Source organism: Haliaeetus albicilla, chromosome 9, assembly GCF_947461875.1.
Source record: "Haliaeetus albicilla chromosome 9, bHalAlb1.1, whole genome shotgun sequence".
Taxonomy (NCBI): domain Eukaryota; kingdom Metazoa; phylum Chordata; class Aves; order Accipitriformes; family Accipitridae; genus Haliaeetus; species Haliaeetus albicilla.
This window is the reverse complement of record NC_091491.1, coordinates 24711271-24733319: the sequence shown is the minus strand read 5'-3', so window position 1 is coordinate 24733319 and position 22049 is coordinate 24711271. Positions and strand designations below refer to the sequence as shown.

The window sequence follows — 22049 nt, the reverse complement described above, 5'->3', positions numbered from 1 at the left end:
CTGCAAAAATCTTCTCTTGGTGAAATTAATGAAGGTTTACCATTGACATCAATGAGGCCAAGTTCCCACCCCTTTTTCAAGCAAGACTGAAACACTGAGGTCAGGTGACTGGCAGACCTTCTGCAAGAATTACAACCACCAGGACAGAAACATGGTAGGCTGCCATGTGAATCTTTGGTGTAACAGGATCAATGAGTGTCAATGCAGTTTTATGAGTATCTGTTTATTTATGCATGTCACCATTTTGAGGCAGAGCTTATGTGTCCTAGGAAGTGCTCCAAAGATCCCACACCTCGTTGTGTGGATATATGTAAATTTGCCATGCATAGTAAATACACTTAGAAGGATTTACTTTAGAAGTTGCCTTTCCAACCTCTTCTAATGTTAGCTCTAAGCAAACATGCAAACAAAAGCCTTACAACCACATGTGGAGAAATAAGTTGTGAGTAGCATTTAGACCACCTGTCCAGAGAGCTACTTTGGGCTCGTGAGATGTGCCAGCAATGGAAAGGTCAGAATGAAGATGCTGGCAAATGAAAAGGCACGGTCATATCTTAGCACAGAGTACAACTGTGCTAATATGTTGACCCTTTGGCTCCCCTGTCAGTCTGAGTCCTGGGACTGCTGCTTGGGTTGAGATCGACAGACAGCAGCAGTAAAGGTCCCTTCTGCAAGCTGACTTGTGTATGAGGGCCTGATGAGCCATTTGTGCTGCTGCGGGGTGATTGGGGGTGTCTGATGAAGTGGAAGGAGCAAGGTGTGTCCAGCTTTTGGAACGGAAAACATGGGGGCTGAAACAGCTGGAGGAGGACAGCTGCTCCAACAGCTCTGGTGGTATCGCAAAGCCAGCAGCACTCAGATGCCCTTGGGGAGTGCACAGACCCCACACAGAGCCAGGAGTCTGCACAAGCAAGACAACCAAGTACATGGCCTGGAGAGCCCACGTTCAGGGAGCAAACAGGAGAGAAGTCACAGAATACTGTGAGTTCTGATAAAGTTCTAATCTCATTTCTCATTTTAATCTGGTGAGGAGTGGCACGTGCTAGCATACACCAGGACGAATGAATAGACTAACACTTTCCTAATTAACTTCTAGGGAAAGGCTCTTCCTGAAGAGTCCTGGACTACTTTAAGTGGCAGGATGATATAATCATCCATGGCATGATGACTTTGCAGTAAAAATTGATGAATAAATCAGAGAGAGAGATCACACTTGGCAGATGCATCAGCAAATATCAGAAGTCCTTCCCTATAACCAGACCTTCCCCAATGTTGAAACAAAATAAATGGCCAGAAATTTCTGACTAAATATATTTCCATGGATTAGTCTGCATTGTCAAAGCATTAAAAATTCTGAAGAAGTACAGATTCAACAAGCTTTAAATGTGAGTATCCCTGTGGTGCGGATCACTTCCAACCAGAGAGAGAAAAGGAAAAAACAGTGACTTAAAAAATGTGGGGTTTTTTTTTTTTCCCAATTTAAAATAGTCAAATGCATCAGTTCTGTTTTGTGATATTTTCCAAAGACCATATTTTATGTGTTCCAGGGTGGAACAAAAAGAATTTTGAGACTTTTTAAGTTATCATAGAATGGAACTGTTGTTCTCTGGCCAATTATATTACGCAGGCTTGAAGTTACATGAAATGCCCTCAGAAATGAGAGATGTAAAGAAAAAGAGGGGCATAGGGATCTGAGAAACGTTAATGTATGTTTAATTCAGGAAAACAATGGTCTGCTGTCATCTCTCTGATTCCAAGGACAATAGTATCTGGAGGACAACACATAAGATCTTTGGAATGGAATAACCTTAGACAAGCAAGAACCCACCCATAGATCATCTAATAATATCATAGCAGAGAGATAGGGCTTTTTTTGTTTTTTTTTAAGTTGCCTTTATCTCTCTCCAAATAGCTGTGCAGATGCATAGCCCAACCTAGCAACTTTACAAACATTAACACTTGTGAATAGTTGATAAATTCTACAAAAGCCAATGTCTCTTCTCACTCTGCAATAAATAGAGACCTGGAATTTATCAGATTAATAGTTACAGTTTGGCTGTCTAATGCTAAAAGCTAGAGACTTTTTTAAATGGAAAAAATTGTAAGATGGTCCCTTTTAAACATTTTCGTATTTCTGAAAAGAACTTCCACACTGTTTCTGCAGCTCATGAAATCATTATTTCTGGAGGAGTTATCATCACCTAGTTCACCAGCTGGCCAACCCTTCAGTATTGGCTTGTCTTTAAAAGAAGGCATCAAAATCAGTGAAGAAAGTGGCAATGACTGTTAGTAGAATTTCCCAATTTAAACACAAGGAATGAATCAGAATACAGAGTTCGACAAAATAGAGTCGTGGTCAGGATAGATGACAGGCTGGATGCCTTTCTTTCAGTGCTTATCCTGAAGCTGCTATATTGGCCAGTGACGCTGAAAGCCCTTTGGAACCCAGGATGCATCTTGCTAATGTCTGTAAAGTCCTTGTCACATTTTCAGCTCTGTGTTACTATTAAAGCCAAGTTGCAGATTCCAGTGCTGTACAGAAAATTAAAAGCTTATTAAAAGGAACAGCACTGTGAAGCTCAAACACAGTGCCTATCTGCTTCATCCCATTTAGGCAGCATGTCCTTGTGCCTTGTTTGTACAGCATAGAGAATCCCTGATCTGCAGCTGAACAGTCCTTGCAATTGCCCACACTGCAAATGAAAGCATTTCACTGCATATTCTTTGAACCAAACAAGCAGAAAGGCCCTATAAATGTGTTACACTGTACTGAGAGATAGACAAAGATGTGCAGTATGAATTTATTTTTGTTAACAGTCAGAGAAATAATGCTAGTTATTTTAACTCGCCCTTGGAGCTACTGCTCTGAAGGAATGTGCTAAATGCTATGCATTTCTTATGTGTCTATTTGAATATGAAGATTCAACAGCATGAGGCTACATCTGTTCTAAAAAAAAGGATCAGTGGTTGGCATCTTGGTGTGTGCCGTGCTACAATTCATCAGATTCCTTGCAATGTAGCTAAGATCTACATTTTTAATATTAGCTAGCGGTGCCTCCATTTTTGGGTTGTTAGTCTAAATTGCCTTACAGATGCTGGATGTTCTGGGAGTGAGTACTCTCTGCTGCTTTGAAAAGCCTTTAATGAAAAATCCAATATTATTTTGGGAGGCACTCCAGAATTATCAATTGCCTAAATACATGAATATTTCAAGTGCTTGAAAACCTCATACAACAATATTCTGAGATGTTGTACAGCTTACTTCCCATTATATCTCTTTCAGTACTGATTAAATATTACTTATTTCTCCTTCCAGAGTTCATGAGAGGCTCTACAAGATTTTAACATATCTTGAATTTGGAGTTGCTTAGTCAAGTCAGAAGCCCTGTTGCTCAGTTTGAATATATAGCAAGTTCATATTTTTTTCAAAGGCAAAAAAAGCAGCACACTATTTTTTCTGTAGGTTCAAATTTTGCAAGTCATTCCAATAGTTTTAGATAATGAGGCTGGAATAGCCTGAACAAGTGCAATAAGCAGTGTTTAGTACCACACAGAATTAAATTAGAGAGTGCACAGAAATGGCTTCATTTGAACTTGAAAACCTCAGTTAATAAATAAACAAACTCCCTAAGACCTCCAATTTAACACAAAAACCAGAGAAGCAGGTGCTGGTAATTGTGTCAAGCAGTACTCTTCATAACTGTCTTCACTTCTGCAACAACCAACCAGTGCAACATCTGAGACTTGCACTGTTCCACTACATTCATTTCACCCAGCATTAGCTATCTAAAAATGGCCTAAGATGCTTGTCTGTGCTGCCTTACTACTCACTGCAAAGAGACTGATATATCCAGAGATGTCTAAGAGAGGGTGGAATGAATAGTCCTTTGGAGGTGCTACAGTTATTTGAGATAAATCTCTCCCTAGATTTGCTAAAAACCAGAATATAATTCTACTTTTAAACACAAGCAGCCACTTTGGAAGACAGGCATTTCTATTACTGTCTTACTGGGTCAGTCCTGCACGTGGACGTTTACATCTGATAGAGCCTGTGTTGCTGAATTCACCCCCAAATGCACAATTCCCATGAGTTTTAGAAATCATTTGTGTTCAATGGTTTTTAAAACAGAAGTTTCAAAGCTGCATTGCAGGGAACTTGTGGAAACAAAGTTTCAAACTGGCACATGTGAGGATGTGCTTCATAAATGCTTGAATATGTAAAAAGTACTGTGTGACTTCTCTGATGGATAACAACTGAGCAGCACAGCTTGACTTTCAAATATTCATAATCAATTCATTAAATAAGGAATGAATGGAAGAAAATTATGATCCCAGATATTCCACAAACAGAAGGGAAAGCTAAATGACAATTCTGATGTGTCCTCTGAATATTTTCATGAGAAAACTATATTAATATTTAATGCATGTATTACCTTTTTCAGTCAGCTCTAATTTAAGTGAATTTCATTCTGTGTGAAATGTCTGCTAATAGAATACTAATGCTACTAATAGTTGCTTGCCATACTTGGGAGGCAGGAGTTAATGTTACTAACATCTGTGTCTAAAGATGTTATTCTTAACACTGAATTAGAGAATGTTGTAACCATGTAAATTTATAAACTAGCACAATAGAAATGGAAGTAGTGTGTCAGAGTGAGCTATTTAATCTATCTACATAAATACGTAATCTCACAGATGGCAAACAACCCCAGATTTGAGAAACAGACTGTGAGCAATACTGATACTAGAGAAAAGCATGTCCCTAAAATGGCAAAAGCTGGGGTGTCTAACAGCAAAGTCAATACACCATGTTTCTAATTAGCCTGAGTTGCCAAAGACCTGCCTTGAACTGCTAGCTAGTTTTCCCAGGTCTGTGACCCACTCTGTGATGGAAGGCGCTCTTCCCTCCCTTTGTGCACACCAGGGGCTACTGAGCAATCCCTGCCAAGGGTCTGCAGCCTGGTGAGCAGTGAACCTTCCACAACGTGGGCAGTTCCTGAAGACACCCAGCCCTTCTCCTTTCAGGGCTGGCACTCTTGAGCCTTTCTGACTCCCAGGCCTTCCAGGACTGGTAGTAGAATTGGCCCTCAAGGAGCTTCATTGCCTTCAGCTGTATGTTTCAAGACCAGATACTTGCCACCTTGAATTGTTTTAGCTCAATCCTGTTCAACACGACGTAATACTTAGGGAACACCCTAGTAACTACACCTTTGGAAAATGAAAACCAAACTGCATGCAGGATTTGATGCAATCCCTTGATGTGAGGAGGCATTTTATTCTATTTCATACCACTTCTTTGCAGCTTACTATTGTCCTTCCAAGAGGAATAAGGAAATAAAAAACATTTACAGAGCTAACCAAAAAGTTCATGAAGAAATGAAAGGCACAGCCACACATTCATGTGCTAGTATAATATATACGATTAAAAGAACTAAAAGAATTAAAAGAATTAAAAGAAGGCTTAATGAGTGCACTAAAGAAAGGTTATTTTAAGTGCCTGATGCTAATGATTTCTCAGTGAGCTTTCTGATACCTATGGAAATGACTGACTTTAAAAAACAAAGCTTCTATGCAAGTTTGTTTAAAGAAGTTTAAAAACAAACTTCTATACAATGCTATAAGCGATGGTCCTAGGACAATAAGTCTGTGAAGATTTATCTAACTGGAGGAAGAAACACCAGCCAAAAGGGAAAAGGAAAGATCTTGAAATGTTTGAGCATAAAGAAACATACAACCAGGCTTGCTGCACCAGTGTACTCAAGACTTCATTGAACTGAAAGTGTCACATTTTTAGCCAAGTCCTTGCTAAGTTGCTTTGCTAAGTCTGGTTTACCAAACAGGATAAACTGAACCAATTTCATGTAGATCAAAAAAAAAAAAAAAAAGAATGGGATCTACTTTCTATTGGGGTTGAGATGAACCACCTCAATTAATTCCTTACCCATGGCACCTCTGTCTGATGCCAGCCAAGCCTTAGAGGGAGACAGGCCAATGCTTTTGCAGACAACAAAACCTCTTTTCTTAAGACATTTATTCTCACACTAGAAAAAATGCTGCTAGGTTTTCTTTCTTTGTATATTTAAAATAAACCTTCTCTGCTTCCTGGGGCAACTCCTGCTTCCAAAGCTGTCTCCCTGGGAGTGAGATCAGGTGTTACTGCTGTGCGAGGGAAAGGAGGAGAGGCAGGCACCCTAGTTGCCCGGCAGGGCTCTGGCACAGGGATCAGCAACGCCTGTCACAGGTGCCATGTGGCAAGGCTGGGAGCTGGGCATCCCCAGATGGGCACCCTGAGCTGGTGTGGGTGGGCAGCTCCCTCCTTGTGGCACAGTGAGTGCCCACGAACCCACTGAGGAGCAGCATCTCCTAGCTCCCACTGGCTTTCTACTGGTAGGTTCAGTCCCTGAACTGGGAAGGGAAATCACAGTCTGGCCAACCAGCACTGAAAAGTTGCCAGAATCTGCTCTAAAGCACAGAAAGCGGGTTTTATGCTTTCTGTAATCTACCATTCTCCCATCCTTGTTCATTTCAGGGGATATATGGATGCAGGATGGTGCTAAATCCAGACTCCTTCCTATGGGACAATGTACTAGGAAAGCAATAACACCATCTGAGAGGCAAGCAAAAATGTTGCCTACTACCTGAATAGTGGAGGATTTGGGCATTTTCTTACTTTTTACCTCACTCTAATGCTATTCAGGCATGGGAGTATAAGAAGTCAATGCAGTGAGAGTTAATCCTGGTGTCTGAGTATCTGACAGGCTGACAGTGCTAAGTCTTCTTTTTAGCTGCTGTGTGCAACTGATCTTAAACCTGAAGAACTACCAAGTTACGGACTGAGCCGCTTTTGTTTACATCAGGCTAGATTTACAGAAGGCACAGGTACAAATTCTAGAAAATTTTAGGAGATCCTCAAGATGTTCTCTCTCTTCCTCAGTCTAAACGCCAGCAAATTCCTCTAGAATTGAGAGGTGTTTTCATAGTGTTGCCCTGTTTAAGTACACCCACTTTACCTAGATTAAGTCATATCCAGATACAAATAACATGCTGAGAAAGTATGTTGCTAAACAGGAATTCTGTTGTACCAAGCTTCCTTATGGAACCATAATCTTTCCGCGAATCATATTGCTTGTGAGGGATTAATGGTCATGGCTGCAGTGAGATCTGAGGGCTTCTTGTATTCATAGCTGTAGAAAATGGTTTGGTGTATGACACAGAGCACTTCATTCATAGTGCTAGGGCATTGCCCCGAAGAGCTGAACCTTTTTCTCCCCTCTTTCTGGAGCACATGAAGTGCTCTGCTGAAAGGAGGAAAACAAATTAGGTCATTGACCTTTCCCATGACCTTGACACAAATTCCAGTTTGCATTGACCAGCAGAGCACCTACTTGAATGGGACCTGTCCTGTCCTCTTTCTCACCATGTCTCACCCATTTCAAGGTGGCAGAAACAGAATAGAAAAAGTTCAGATAAAAAGGAGAATTTTTTAATAACAAAACCCTCTTGGGGCCTCCCTGCCTTCATAATTTAAGGAAACTAAGTTATTTCATTCTAATTCTGATATTTAGCAATGTTGACAGCTCTAATACATTGTAGATCCTTCAGATCATATTGTTAAGCCAACTCACTTTTACAAATTAAGCTGAAAAAAGACAGATGCCATAACCTGTGAGGCTGATAGGTAATGACAATTGTGCTTGCATTTAAACACAAAGTATATTTAATTCCTTCTTGTGCTGCATTCTCTAGTCAGGGAGCAACCAAATATTTTCACAGCAAGAACTGTTAACAGTTTGTTTTATGGGCCATCTCTTGTGTCATGGGAGACCAACACAGATCACCTCTCCCTGTTGGTTAACTACCAGTAGTACAGCAACTACAGTTGTTTATACCAACTTCCTTACAATCAAAAAAGTATTTAGGTGTATGTCTTCTAAAGTATATGGCTATGTGTGTAAGCAAGTGTTCAATTATAGCCAGAGCCTTGTAATCATTTAGACTGGGGCCTGCAAGATCCAGTGCACAAGCAGCTACGCAGGCAGCAGGATTTGCTTTCTGCAGCTCTTTACAAACCGTGTGTAAGATTTCCGCAACCGGGAGATGTCCAGCACACTCTCTGACTAGCTCTAGTTCTAGGCTAGGAGTAAATAAATGTGTAGATGGGTTTTCCCAGGAGTAGGTATTACACCAGTGCTAATGAGGGGGTAAAAACCATTTGGCTCCACTCCTCCCCTAATGAATCCATGCTTTTGTAGGTTTGCCCAGACTTCATACCAGTGATTGCTCCTTCACCAGGAAGGAAGGTTGAAAGGAACTGGGAGTGTGGTGTAGGGTCATTAACTGATGAGAAGAAAAATTTTGTAGCTAATCGTAATGCAGTTTAATCGGCAGAAGTAAAGAGGAGGGTCCAGACCTATGTGCATAGCCACATCTTTCAACACACTTTAGGCTACTAGTTGGTTTTGGATCACAATTTGAACGTGTGTGATGACCAAGAAAAAAGTGATTTCCAAAGCATTCATTACAAGCCTAATTTGGTCTCCTGTAAGTCAATAATGAATTCTTGGATTTCTGTCAACTGAAGCAAAGTTAAGCCAATGCTAAACAGTTTTGAAAAACTCACCCAAAAGTCTTATCCAGCCATTCAGTTCCCATTAAGGATCTGCCTGTATAAATTCGCAAGCAATGCAGACACACAGTTCCAACATGCAATTGCTCTCTCTGCACAAACAGGACAGAGTGGTTTACATGCAGTTAGCAAAATGGACACATCCCCGATCCTTTCACAAACAGGCATTTGATTTCTTTGCATAAGGAATTCAAGCGTATGCTCAGCTCACATATAAGCCATTACCCACATATTTTTGCAGAGGAGAAGAGGGCTAGAATAAAACATTTTTTGTTGTTAGGTGACTTTTCTTGTTTATGCAGACATCTTTCTTCTTCAGCTTAAAGACGAAAGAAGGCTCTAGTTCACAGAAAATCTTTGTGCTATAAGATTATCTTGAAAGTTACTCAGTATTTTGTTGCTCTAAATAATTATGCCAGCTGCAAACCATAAAGATTAAATATATGATCCTAGCCTGAGCAGAAGGCTAATCTCCCACAAAGGGAGATGAGCCAAAGACTACATCAACTGAAACAGAGATTTCAGTATTGCTCCTCAATTTTATAAGGAAGGTGTTCATATGCAATCCTGTGTCATGGGAATTTTAGATGAACTGCACGATTTATCTAATTTTTTTTAAGTAACAGGAAAGGAAAACTTGATTAGGAGGATGTTGGAAATCAGACAAGCAACTTTTTACAGAAGGGTTGATGACTTTTTCAAATTACTTCAATAGAAATCATCACAGCTATTAATATTCAATAGCTAAGTAAGAGCTCGTTAGAAATAAATAGAGAAAACAGAAGGCAGCAATTGTGTAAAGTAGAAATTACTTATCTGTCTGTAAGGTGTCCCTGGGGACCTGTACACTTCTCCTTGGTGACCAACATTCAATTTCTCATCTGTGAATTTACCCTAACATTTTCACACCAGAGGGGAATTGCATTTCTTGCTCAGTGTTTGAGCAACTGCTTCCTCCTCGACCCCAAGCTGGGGCTGCTTGTCAGGAGAGTTCTGTGAGCTGGCTGTGTCTCAGTGGCTCTCTGGACACACCAGGAGGAGAGCTCTGGTTTTCAGCTCCCAACCCATTTTTCAATATGCAGCAGAAGTTTGCTGCCATTCAACTAGAGCACTTTCCTCAGCCTTCTTCCTCTGCCACCACTGTACCATGCATGCTTTGTAAGCATTTTCAATCATCATAGCTATAAAAAAGTGAAGCTTTATAGTAACAAAATACTTATTTGTCTCCTTAAGTGCTTGTCTGTAATTCAGTTTAATGATGCTGCACTTTCTTGTGGTCTTGCATTGCCTAGAGGGTACTTTGTATTGATTAAGTCATTGTGTAGGTCTCAGTAACAAACAACCACATAAAACGCAGACTGGAAGAGGAAAAACCTTCCTCAGGTGGAAAAACACATTTATCAGAGTAATGAAACTTTTGATTCAGAGAATCATTTAGAAGAAATACAAAAAGGAAGAAATGTAGAGCTTAATAGAAGCCTTCATGGAGAGGATAGGGAAAGACCCACACTGTTGTTCTCTGTCCTTTCCTAAACTGACCAGTCCCATCATAGAATATGAAATATTGCTCTACATGCACTGTGTCAAGCCTCAGTGAGTACGTATAACATACACAACACTTATCTAAAATCCAAAATAATGTTTTTATCCCAGTTGTAGTTATTAACAAATATTAGCTCAATTCATTTACTTTCAGCAAAAGTAAGTTATAGGTAATGAATAATCAAATATTATGTGATAAATGGCAAAAAGTGATCCAATCAAACTATTATGCTTATATATTTAATCAGTGATCTGAGAAATAAGACCTATAATTTTTATTGCTATGACTGAAAGTAAAATATTCAGAGAGACCTTTGAATACTTTAAATGGGCAAGAGTTAAGAAATTTCTTCCATTCCAGCTCCAATATAAAGAAAACTCTTTCAATCCTGTAGAATTTTTTTCCCGGACAACAAGTTTTCTAATGTGCTTAGGGCACTCATATAAGAGGAAGGTAATGAAAAAAATATGTAGGGGCTCTCAGCAAAATATGTGGACACCATCACCAAAGAGCCGATCAGATTCCCTCCTCCCCACAGGGACCAAACCCCATGCCTCACTGCTGGGCTGCCCAGAGTGAGCGTGGGAGTGCAGGCATCTCTGATGGGATGCAGAGCGCCAGGCAGGGAGCTACCTTGCACAACCAGAAGGAAGCAATATAGACAAAAAGCCTGGGGAAAAGTCTTATCTTAGTGCCTTTCAAGTACAAGTTTACAGGCCGGTGCTCTCCGCTAAAAAGCAGTGGCAATTTCAGCTTTCCCTTCTTTGATGGTGATTTCTTGAAGCAAGCTGTGAGTGACAAAAATACTCCTTAGGTCACATTGGTGTCCTCTTCTAGTATCACTGTAACCCTGTAACTTTCCAACTTTTGCAACTTAGTATAAAAGGTAAGCCAACAGACGATACTGTGAGTTCCTCTCACCCACCAGGGAAGATTATGACTGGCTTTTACTTCACAACATTAGCTTCTAGGTATCTTTACTTTTTGCCCTTCAAAAGCAGAAATTGTGCTGGAAGACACTACACACTATGTAGAAATTCAGGAACTGTGGAAATGTTCTGCTAAGAACTTCACCATGCATGATGGCACCATGTGGGTCTTAAACCTAAGCTTTGGGGTCTCTTGATTGGAACCCCAATATAGAGCAACTCCCAAACTGAGTGCTGGCTCTCAAGTGAGAAGTAAACCCTCCCTTTTTAATTCAGTCTCTTTTTAATTTGGCAGTGTTTGCACTCACTAGTGAGTAGCCTCAAAACAGTCATAACGGAGAGACTTCCTAAGTATTTCTCACTGGAAATAACATTTTGTGCTGATTTACAGTTCTGACGCTATTAACCACCCGATTGGCACAAACTGAAAAATGGTATTTAGAATTGCTTTTGGATGATGTCTAAGTTGCCAATTTCTTACACACTAATGAGATGGATGTGCTTTTTGTGCAGCACAGAGCTACAGACAAGCAAAACTAATTTTTATCGCCACACCATTTTCTTACTGACATTCATGTGCAACACTTATCATATGGTAATATTCGTGAAGGACCACAGAACAAGCAAAATAAGACCTACAATTTGAATGATGTTGGAAATAATTCTATAGATGGTTTCCCCAGAACAGCAATCTAGCACTAATTGCTTCAGCCATACAAGAGGAGATATAGTCTGATTTAAGGCCTGGAATTCTCTTTTTCAGAAGATGAACAGGTCTGGAAATATATTTGTGTTCCTAACTGTAAGCATGTGAATAATCCCATTAGAGAGATTTTGTGACTGGTTTTATGCTTGAAGTTATAATCACAGTAAGTGTTTAGAGGATCTGTGCCTAAGGCAGGTGTCAATATTGAAAGAAAAAAGCTGGTTAATACGTATCAGCTTTTTTTTTTTTCTTTTTCCTAAGAATGATACTATTTGCTATCTTATCTTTTGCTGGAAATTGCAGGAACTGAAAATTCAATTTTGTTTTTAATAAATAATTCATTGCTCTTCTGATGTTTTATACTTTTTCTGTGAAATCCTTAGAACAGAGTTTCTCCCCATGCATTTTGTGTCTTTTTTCACAGAGGCCTGGTGAGGAGCAATAAGTGCTGTAAAAAAATTGTTACTGGCCACTGCATTTAAAAATTTAATTTCAGTAGCAGGCTTTGCTTCTTTATTATCCATTTACAGACATCTAAGTCATACTTAAATATATCTATACCAAACACTTTAAATGAATCAATTAAATGGAGTCCTGAAATAAAAGCTACCTTTGTAAGAGTTCCCGAATTTTTTAATGCATTGCTTCTATTCAAGTTACTAGCAATAAATACAATATTTATATAAAAAATATTACATAGAACATTAATACTACAGCACTAGTAACAGTGCTTGAAATAATTTATGGCAGATAAACAGCACTTCAGGCATTTTCTTTGGCAATCTTTAATAAACCATGAACTCCAGGATCACTACAAGTCCTCACAGCTGATATACAATACTACATAGTGTTGTAGCTCATCTGCAAGAGAATAAGAAGGTTTCCCCATTCCGTGTCTCTTGGGCTGAACATTTTTACCACAGATGAGAGAGGAACAGTTTAAGTAAACAACTTTCAATTTATAGCTATTCAGCAGTGTGATCCAGGGCTCGTGGGTATGAATCATTGATACTGACCCACAGGGGTGCTATCTGGTGTAGATTTAGTGTGGGACCAACAACCAGCAGCTTGCCTGTGACCATACATTCAATGTGTTTTCCAGATTTTACAAATAAAAGCTCTACAATTTGAGGCTAAGAATCATAACCAAGATTAACACTCCACTCCAAAAGAGGTAGCATGGGTGCATAAATTCAAGAAAGAACCAAAAACAATCTCATGTAACCTACGTAGATAGCTGAGACACTAGACACACAGCTTCTCTGGTGACATCTTCTGTTTGTACTTAAAGTTCAGATACTGTGCAGTACAAGAAACGCCATTGTCTTCACAGTGTTTGACTGGATTCACAGACTAAGTAATTACATTTTGCTAGGTGCACAGTGTGGTGGTGGTGGTGGCTGCTGAAAACAGCATGTGATACTAAAAATATATCAGTCTCAGAGAGGAGCTGCAGGATGTTTCCTAAAGCGCAGCGCAAAAAGTATCTACATGTAATGTTGTTTGGAAGATTTTCTTCATTCAAATCTTTCAAAAGAGATAATCACAGTGCGGCCGGTGTAAAGGGAGGGTAATAACTTTGGTAACTTTGTAGTTTCAACAACCCTAGGAAAAGAAGCAACAGTCCTATTGTAAACAAATGCCAAGAGAAGCTGCAAATTTGCATCTTTATCATGCAATTCCACGACCTTCCTGGGTTCTAGTCCTAAGCAATCAAGCTTTCATCGCAAACAACCATTTCTCTCACCTCCACATAAAGTAAGTCCAGCTTCTAGAACAAAATGATAAAGGAACAATGAGAATAACATGAGCGAATGTCCCAGAGTGATTATGTTAGAAGGTATGGTCTATCTACATTACAAACCCTTACTTTGTCATGAGTAAAATGCTACTAAGATCTGTTAAATACTCAGACCCGTCCCTTATGTTCACAGGCACGGATGAAAACTGGAAGTCAAGCTACTCAGAGAAATTAGTCTCTTTAGCCTTCGCGAAAGGATTTTGAAAGCTTACATCAATTGCTGTATTGCCATCTGGGAATGACATAGCCCTGGCTCCTCAGCCTATATCCTACAGTCAGTACTCATTTTTAAAGCAAGTTCTCCTGAACTGGCTGTAACTTGTGCAGGGATGGGGGTGTAGTAGGTTACAGCAGCACCATGATCACAGCCCGTTAATAATGTTTCCGCTATAAGATGGCTTCTTACTTTTAATCAATAGGAATAGCTGTGCTTTTTTCCTGCCAAGAGTAAGTCAAATGGGGTCCTCTGTCACCGAGGAGCTTTGGGTATTGAGGATGGTATCCCTGACCTTAGGTTGCTGCTCTGAGACATTCTTTGGAGGTGTCTCCTTTTCTCTACTGTGTGCATAGGCGGCCTCAAAGGATCATCAATGCTTCATTTGAGGTGTTGCAAATCTACCCACACCAGTCATGCTGGATGATTCCAGCTTGCCTTTGACTGAAGGGAAAGCTGTCAAGAAAAGAAGGCCTAAAGGAGACAACAGCTGATGGCACAGGACTGGGAGATGCCATCCCTCCATCACCTGGGAACAACACTACTTAACTTTTACCAAGGCCCATTCAGTAGTTTTATTGACATCCACTAATTTTCACAGAGATGTGCTCAGCCCTGGGCAGTGTGCCTGCCCCAGTACAACCATCCCAGCCCATTTCAGGATGCTGTTTCCATGCTGTGAACCATGACAGCTTGCTGTCACTGGTCCCCAAGGGAATGGGAAAAAGGGCAGCTCTTCTGCAGGAGCACAGGAAGCTCCTCCTGCCCTTTGTGGGATCCAGGCAAGATTTGCACCTAAGCCAAGCATAGCAGAGAATGCCATTTGAGGATGCTTCCCTTAGAGACTAAAACTGCTCAGAAATGGAAGTTCTTAAGAATAAAGTGTGTCCTGGCACTTAATTTTGTAATCACCTGTCTTTTATATATTTTCTTGTCTTGGTAGAGTTGGATGAATATGGCCAAAAAGCTGGACTTATGGTGGATATTAGCAAGAAATCCTGCTGAAGAGACTCATCAGAGGCTGTAAGGCTGGGAAACAATATTCAAACATCTCTAGGGAGAGGTAGCTGCTGCTTATCTCCAATTTCTTTGAGTTTTTCTAATTTGTGAAACAGATGACCACACCAACAACTTTTTCATAAGTAAGAAGTGCCCTAGTTTTACTTTAAGGCATCTGTCTCCAGAATTTCTGGGGTGAATAAGTCCAAGAAAGAATTGCATCTGGTTGTCTCTTACAGAATTTGCTAGGTAATTCTTTTCTTTCTTGGTACATACTGTGCTTGCATCTGGTAAGCATTTCTAGAGCCAATATAGTAGAGGGCAGACATGCGGGAAGGAAGATGAGCGTGGCTGCTGAAGATACAGATGTGATTTTAAAAAACATGTGGAAAATGTCACAACTCTAATCATCCTCTGGTCCAAAGGGAATCCAACCCATATGTGAAAAATTAGCATCTGCTTAAACGATCTTCATCACATAGCTCCAGGAGAGTTAGCAAAGGAACCTGTGAATCTTACCATGCCTTCTGTGATAGAGACAGGTCATGTTTTGCCTACTCAGAACACCAAATTGGGTTCTTCACACAATGTGTAATACAAGATACTTAAAGTTTACAAGGATTCTGGTATAAAAACAGTCCATCGGGGGCTGTAAAATGCGTTGATGATGCTTGTGGCTCAGAAAGTTTCTGATCTGCTTGTTTCTGAAGGCTGGAAGAGCGCATCACTGAAGTATGCCTGCCCTGCTCTGTCTTAGTGAGGTTATTGACTGCTGTCAGAAATAGAAAATGGGCCAGAGAAACTTTTGGTCTGGTTCAGTACAATTATTCTGATGTCCTTATTAAAAAAAAAGTTGGTCTGAGTGTGATTTTTAGAGCCACCAACAGTCAAAACCCTGACTGAAGTCAATGGCAACTGTGGATGTTCAAATCTTCCAAAAAATCAGACTCTAAATATTTTATTTATTGATACTATCAACCAATTTTGAAATTACCAGCCAGTCTGAATATTACCATTGTAAATGGCACAGTGTTCTCCTGGCACAGCTCTCCATTCCAGGAAAACCTTAGGAACATCCTGTAATTTGTGTTCATAGGAATGCTGAGAAAACGCAGTCTTAAGCAGCACTGCCAGCTCTTGTGATTTTATCATAAACCTGACAATATTTCATGTTTTCTTTAAGGTCTGAAATCCTGGACTTACGATGAGAATCTCAGATTACACATTTGAAAAGGTAAGCTTCTGGTTCTCATAGTTGCAGCGAAAGCTTGACAATCTGAATTGTAGACTCCATAATTAGAAGACAACAACATCTACAATCTTTATGTTAATAAGAAAAAGGAAAAAAGACAGTAAGCCAATCTCATACTTTTTGGGAACCTGACTCAGAATTTGAATGCTTTGATTTGGCATTAATACTTAACTTCATCTTTGCAAAACAGCCTTCATTAATGTCTAAGTCTTCATATTTTCCATATGAAATTGGCAGGCTTACAAATTTTTTTAGGGGCTGTAGTTTATGACTGGTTAATACAAGTTTGTGAAGACCATAAACACAAGTCCTTTCTAACTATCATGAACAATTCCTTTTTCTCACACTATTTCTAGATCATGACCCACTTGTAGAATTTCCACCACTAAAGTGAAGGAGGCAAATATTTATATTTAGAGCACATTCATATTTAAAGCATGTTGAAGTTGATGGGCGTTTATCAGCACTGCTGGACTTTGGTATCAGCACTGTGCTGAGAGCTCTTACGTTGGGTTCAGAGCAACCTGCACCTTCAGCTTCTCTGACTCCCACCGAAGAGCAAACATTTAGTTTCTTCCAGATTTAAACATGAACTGTGGTTGATTCTTGCTGCTGGCAGAAATGAGAAAAACAGATTTAGAAAGGAAAGCACAGAGGTTTAAACTTTGCTGGGTAATAGCCATCTCCAGTCTTATTGCAGCTGCCCTGACTTTTGCTTTCAGCTCTCACTACATGGCTCACTTCTCAGCTGCCTGTGGACAAATGGCAATGCCCTCTCAGCTCACCCACTTTCCTGACAGGTCTCTGGCCGGGCTGGGAGGGCAGGGAGAGCTGGGCATTGAATGCATGTCACAAGCCCCTGTCCCAGACCAGGCTTGCCTAATCCTCTGTGTTGGATTCACTCACAGCCCTCCCCAAGTCTGCCTTCCTTGGCAGGATTGGCAAGTGTAAAGGGCCACTACAGTATCTGTCAGATACCCACAACGTGAGTTCAGAGTGCAATTGTTAGGGCTGCAGCTAATAGATAGTTTGTGTGATCCGTTTGTGATCCTCTGCAAAGGGTTTCTCCTGCCTCCCCATCTGCAGAAGTTTGCTTTCCCCAGAGCTCCCCAAGTATGCCCTGCTTTCCAGAGGCTTTTTGTAATGTTTGATATTCATATTGCTGGGAGAGAAAGAGAGAAAGTTTCTGTACTACTCTCTGCTCTCTTGAGATAGGCAATAAGTATAACCAAGCACTTTTTTTTCTGGCATTTGCTTAAGGCTACAGCAGGAGGGATGACATGAGCACAGTCCTCTGAGGGCAGGAGTGGAGAGTGGAGCTTGGTGACCCTCAGGTACTTCATTTACCTGAAGAATTGTCCCTGGTAAAGACCCTACTTGTTACTACCTCTGTCTGCTGAAAGCAGATGACTTAGCAAGGTTGTATCACAAAGTGAGTTGGTCTTAAAGAGAGGTCAACTGGCTACACCCATGCCCTTTGCAACTAACAGAAAGCCTCCAAAGGAGAATGAAAACAGAGGACTGAAAATAAGCCTGAGGGTTGCTTTGTGTTTCATAGCTTGCTCTGTGACCAGAAAGAGTTACCCATGCTTGGTGCTTCTCTGGGAAGCTTAGTAGCAAGAGGCAGTTCCTGATCATTGAGAGCTGCCACCCCCCTCCAGCTCTGAGTCAAGACAAGCCCCCCCGGGAGCCAGCCAGGCAGAGCTGGGACCTTGCTGCCCTTCCCCATGTGCCTGTGGGAGCACCACCATGGCCACCACTCTAGAGCCTGGATATTCTTCACCCCAAATACAGATTCATTAAATAAACACCATGCAAAATTATTCTGTCACCAACATGCAGTTTTCTTCTGCCTTCCACCTCCATGCAGAAAGATTTCAATAGATACTGATGACATTTTATGTCAGATTAAAAAAGAGAAAAAAATGACAGAATAATATTGAAAGTCATCTCCAGCATGACTGAATTATAGACTATTTAGCCTTTGATAGCTGCTTATTGGTACATAAAGAGTGGCTTTCATCTAAAATATAGCCCTGTGTTATCCCCAGCAGAAAATTAGTATCTCCTTTAATATTTGCTTTTTTTTTTCACAGAGCAAATGAATACTCTGTACTAAACTGTCCTGTTTTAGGGAGACTGTAAGGCAGGAAAGTACAGTCCACACAAATATTTTTGGTGTTTTGTCACCAAAAATTTGAGGGGGTGGAGGAGAAGGAAAAGGGTGGAGGGACCTCCTGATCCCTGAACACTCCTAGATATCAGTAGTTCCTGACAAAGCCTAAATGGAACTTAGTAGAGAAGAACACAAATAAGCCTTTGTAAATAGATTATTTTAAATGTAATTCATATTTTTTAGAGAAAATCTAGTAACTTCAGTGTCATGCGTTCTGAAGTGCATAATACATAGTAACCAAAAAGTTGTATCTTTACTTGTACCTAAAATAGCTAGAACTGAAATGAAGGGGGTCTGAAAAGAAAGATGAGAAATACCATTATAAACACCATGTGGTACTTGCATGTATTCAAGAACCTTTGATTTACCAGTCCCAGCTGTTAATAGTAAAGTAGGAATTTGCTCTGTCCTTCATCAATCTAAAGTTAATAAGGCCTCACTATCACTTCGTGTCTGCCCATTCTTGAATCTACATGGGGTTTACTCATCTTTGGGGTGAGGGGAGACATTGCACAGCCTAATGTGCAACTCTGCCAAAACCCCGCGATGAGCCCATTGCTATGAACCAGTTAATAAGGTAATCCTAGAAGCCCAAGTTTGTTTCCGTAGCTACATAACATTACACAAACATTTTGGTTGCAATTTTGTGGCAATGGTTTCACAGTTATTTGATTAAAATGCAGTGCTGTGCTGCTTGGAGCCTGGGAGTGTCTGATATCAGCGAAAGCTCTTTAGAAGTGCTACAATTTAAAATTACAGCTCACCCTGTTTGAAGGGATATTTTTAGTCTATTTATTCAGAGTATAAATATAGTTCTATACATCACTGGTTTAATGTCTCTCTCTTGAGCTGGTCAGAAAGACACTTTACCCAGCACCAGACAAAGGTCAACAAATGGGCATCTTTTCTTTCTTTTTTTCCCCCCTTCCTTCCTTTTTTTTGTAAAGCAGCATTAAGGGCTTTAGAAAGCAAAGTATCTTGTCAGCAAAGGCTGCACGTCTAACCCCTTTACTGCAGTGACCTACTTATAGGAAATACTCCTATTGAAAAGGGCTTTTTCCAAGACCTAGCATTTCAAACAAAAACGTATCTAAAATTAGGTGGAAAGTGTTTAAGGGATCCCTGAGCAAAGATAATTGTAAGAATAAAAGGTGAGAGAAGAGAAATGGTGATGAATCACCATGCAGCCAGGAGGAGTGATGTAGTGCATATTTCTATGAATGGCCATTCTCTAGGTTTATTATCAACAGCTTCATAAGTTATTTATTTCTGATCATTTGTTTGGGTGTCAGGGGGATGTTTGTGCCTGCAAACCCCTGGAAACCAAAGTTTTATGTACATACAAAAGGCATAGTAGCGACAGTGCAGGCAGCCACATCTCTGCTCAGCTGTTGCCCTTGCCCTAAAGGGACCCTCCCTTCCACACAAAAACCCAAGAGCACATACTTAGTTTCCGTGTTAATGTAGCTCTGCGCTTTTCTTGAGCTGGGTTTACTAGTTGTGTGAACTGTGATGAATTCTTCAAGGAGCAGTAGGCTTGGGTTGATTTCAGGTTTGATGTGTGCTGGGGAAAGAGGTAGAATTTCTTCTAATAAATGGCCTCTCCTAAACACGTCGCTCGTCCAGTTGTAGCCTACCTCAGTCTTACTGTAACTTACAGACCTGAGCAAGTAGAAAACACCGCAAAGATTAAATGGGCTCCGCAGTTCACATCTCAGTGGAGTCCCTACCAAAAGAAAAAAAAAAAAAAAAACAAAACCAAACACAGCAGAGCCACTTCTGTGTGGTGTTTCTCAGCATCTCATTTGGGAGGCACAAAAATCTAGCATCTTTCATATTGTGGACTGTGGGTTGAAATGTGTGCATGGGGGGAAATGTGTGTAATGTCCCTTTGTTGAGGCAGAGTTGACAGTTAAGTTTTTTGAAGTGAATGCCAGTGGGTAGAGAGGAGCTTGGCAGTCCAGAATATGAGGAAAGAAGGTGAGATTTCTGCATATGCAGAAAAAACTTGTGACCAGGAGGTCAACACAGGCACACAGACATACATTACGGGACCGCCCTGAGAAATTAATGTTGTTTCTAAGGACACGCATTTATCAAAGCTCATAACAGCTATTCAGGCACAGCCTCTTTTTAACATCATTTAAAGACTTAATTTTGGAGATGATCTTTTTGTTAGTAGCTTACAACAAATAAGCAATTTGGCTCAGATAGAGCCAGGTTTCAGTGAGCAATATTGTTCTGATTTTTTTTTTTTCAGTTTTGACTGTATATTAACAAATTCTCCTCAAAAATCATGCAGAAAGGCATGAGAGACTTTGCAAAACATTGCAGTCCTGTTTGCAGTTCGCTATAAGTCTGGGCATGTGTCATGATCTTTGTATTGTCCCAGTTCTTTGCTTAAAGTGTCTGGTGAATCTCTCTGTCTCATCTATGCAATCTGAGGCTACATTCTTAACATTTAATGTATCACTCAGATGCTGGTGTGACTAAATAGTAGAATTTAAAACAAAAAAATAATCAAATTAGTTTAATCCTTATTTCATTACCTGACCCTTCTTTTTTTCCTTTATTTACTCTCTCCATTTCAGAAAATGGAGATTTCTACTTTATCGGGACTATTAAAATGCAAGGAACGATCTGGAGAAATATTCTTCTCCCCAGGCTGCAGCACAGAGGCTGTCGATTGCCGGCTCTGCACTTGCCTGGTGTGTGGAATACATATCGACGTCAAGGGGAGTTCCTCCTGCAGAACAAAGGTGGAATGCGCAAGCAGGAATGGTGCGGAGCACCGCTGAAAAAAAAAAAGGGGGGGGGGGCTGCTCCTGTTCAGCAGATGAAGGATAAATACAGCCGCCATTGCAGTCAAAGGAATGGTGTGACGTAAATGGTTTTCCTGTTGATTTTTATCTCACCCTAAAGAAACCATTGAAAAAAAAACCCAAATGCATAGCATATAAAATAATATTGGGAAGTTGTTTCACACTCCAGTGAGGTACACGGGAACCTCAAGAACAGGACACTCATTTCTGTGTTGCTTGTATGATTTTGTGTCCCTTGAGCACTCTAAATCAAATTCACAGTATCTGCAGGCTGTGACGGGACTCCCCTAAACACTGCAGTCCTCACGACACAAAACCTGTGAGCTTCAGTGCGCAGACAGCCCTTTCTGAATTCCGCTCATGGAAGCTGGGTGGGTTTTACTGTGTTCTCAGCCACCAGCTGTCCTTTTTCATTTCTTTGTCAATTATTATGGACATAATGAGAAATATATACTTCAACCTGGACTTTTGCAAATCTGTATGAACCATATTGCTTTGTAAGAGAAGTAGAACTTGTTAGCTCTTTCCCCGAGTGCTTTTGTATTTTTTAATTGCTAGGTTAAACACAGATTATTTATGATTATTTCTATATAATTTGAAGTCTTATGACTACATACAGTAGTCTGCATCCTACTCCCCCAAGAAAAATGCCATTTCTTATTTACAGGGCAGAAATACAATAGACAGACGGCAATGTGATTACTGCCTAACATATCACCTACCCCACAGCAAGGATTGCACCTGGAAAGTTTTTATTATAGCCAGGAAGACAGTCCTCCCTAAGATATTTTAGGATGTGACTCATGATAATGACTAATAGAAAGTTACTTTACTCATAAATCTGCTCTGTCCCTAATCCATCTGTTGTTCTTGTTCTTACAAAAGGCAAAACAATTTGGCAGAATGTTTTTACACAGATATAATACATTTACATGATTGACTTTCAATTGCTGCTGTAAAAGCAAGCCATCGTAGCATGAG

At 40.3% G+C, this 22049-nt stretch overlaps 1 long non-coding RNA gene across 1 annotated transcript; it reads left to right on the top strand.

Moving 5' to 3' along the window:
• The first annotated feature begins 614 nt into the window (after positions 1-614).
• Positions 615-20976, top strand: LOC138686688 (uncharacterized). The gene is made up of 3 exons (XR_011325979.1): positions 615-981; positions 16002-16052; positions 20838-20976. It is a non-coding gene; the product is annotated as an uncharacterized lncRNA (long non-coding RNA).
• Positions 20977-22049: the final 1073 nt, after the last annotated feature.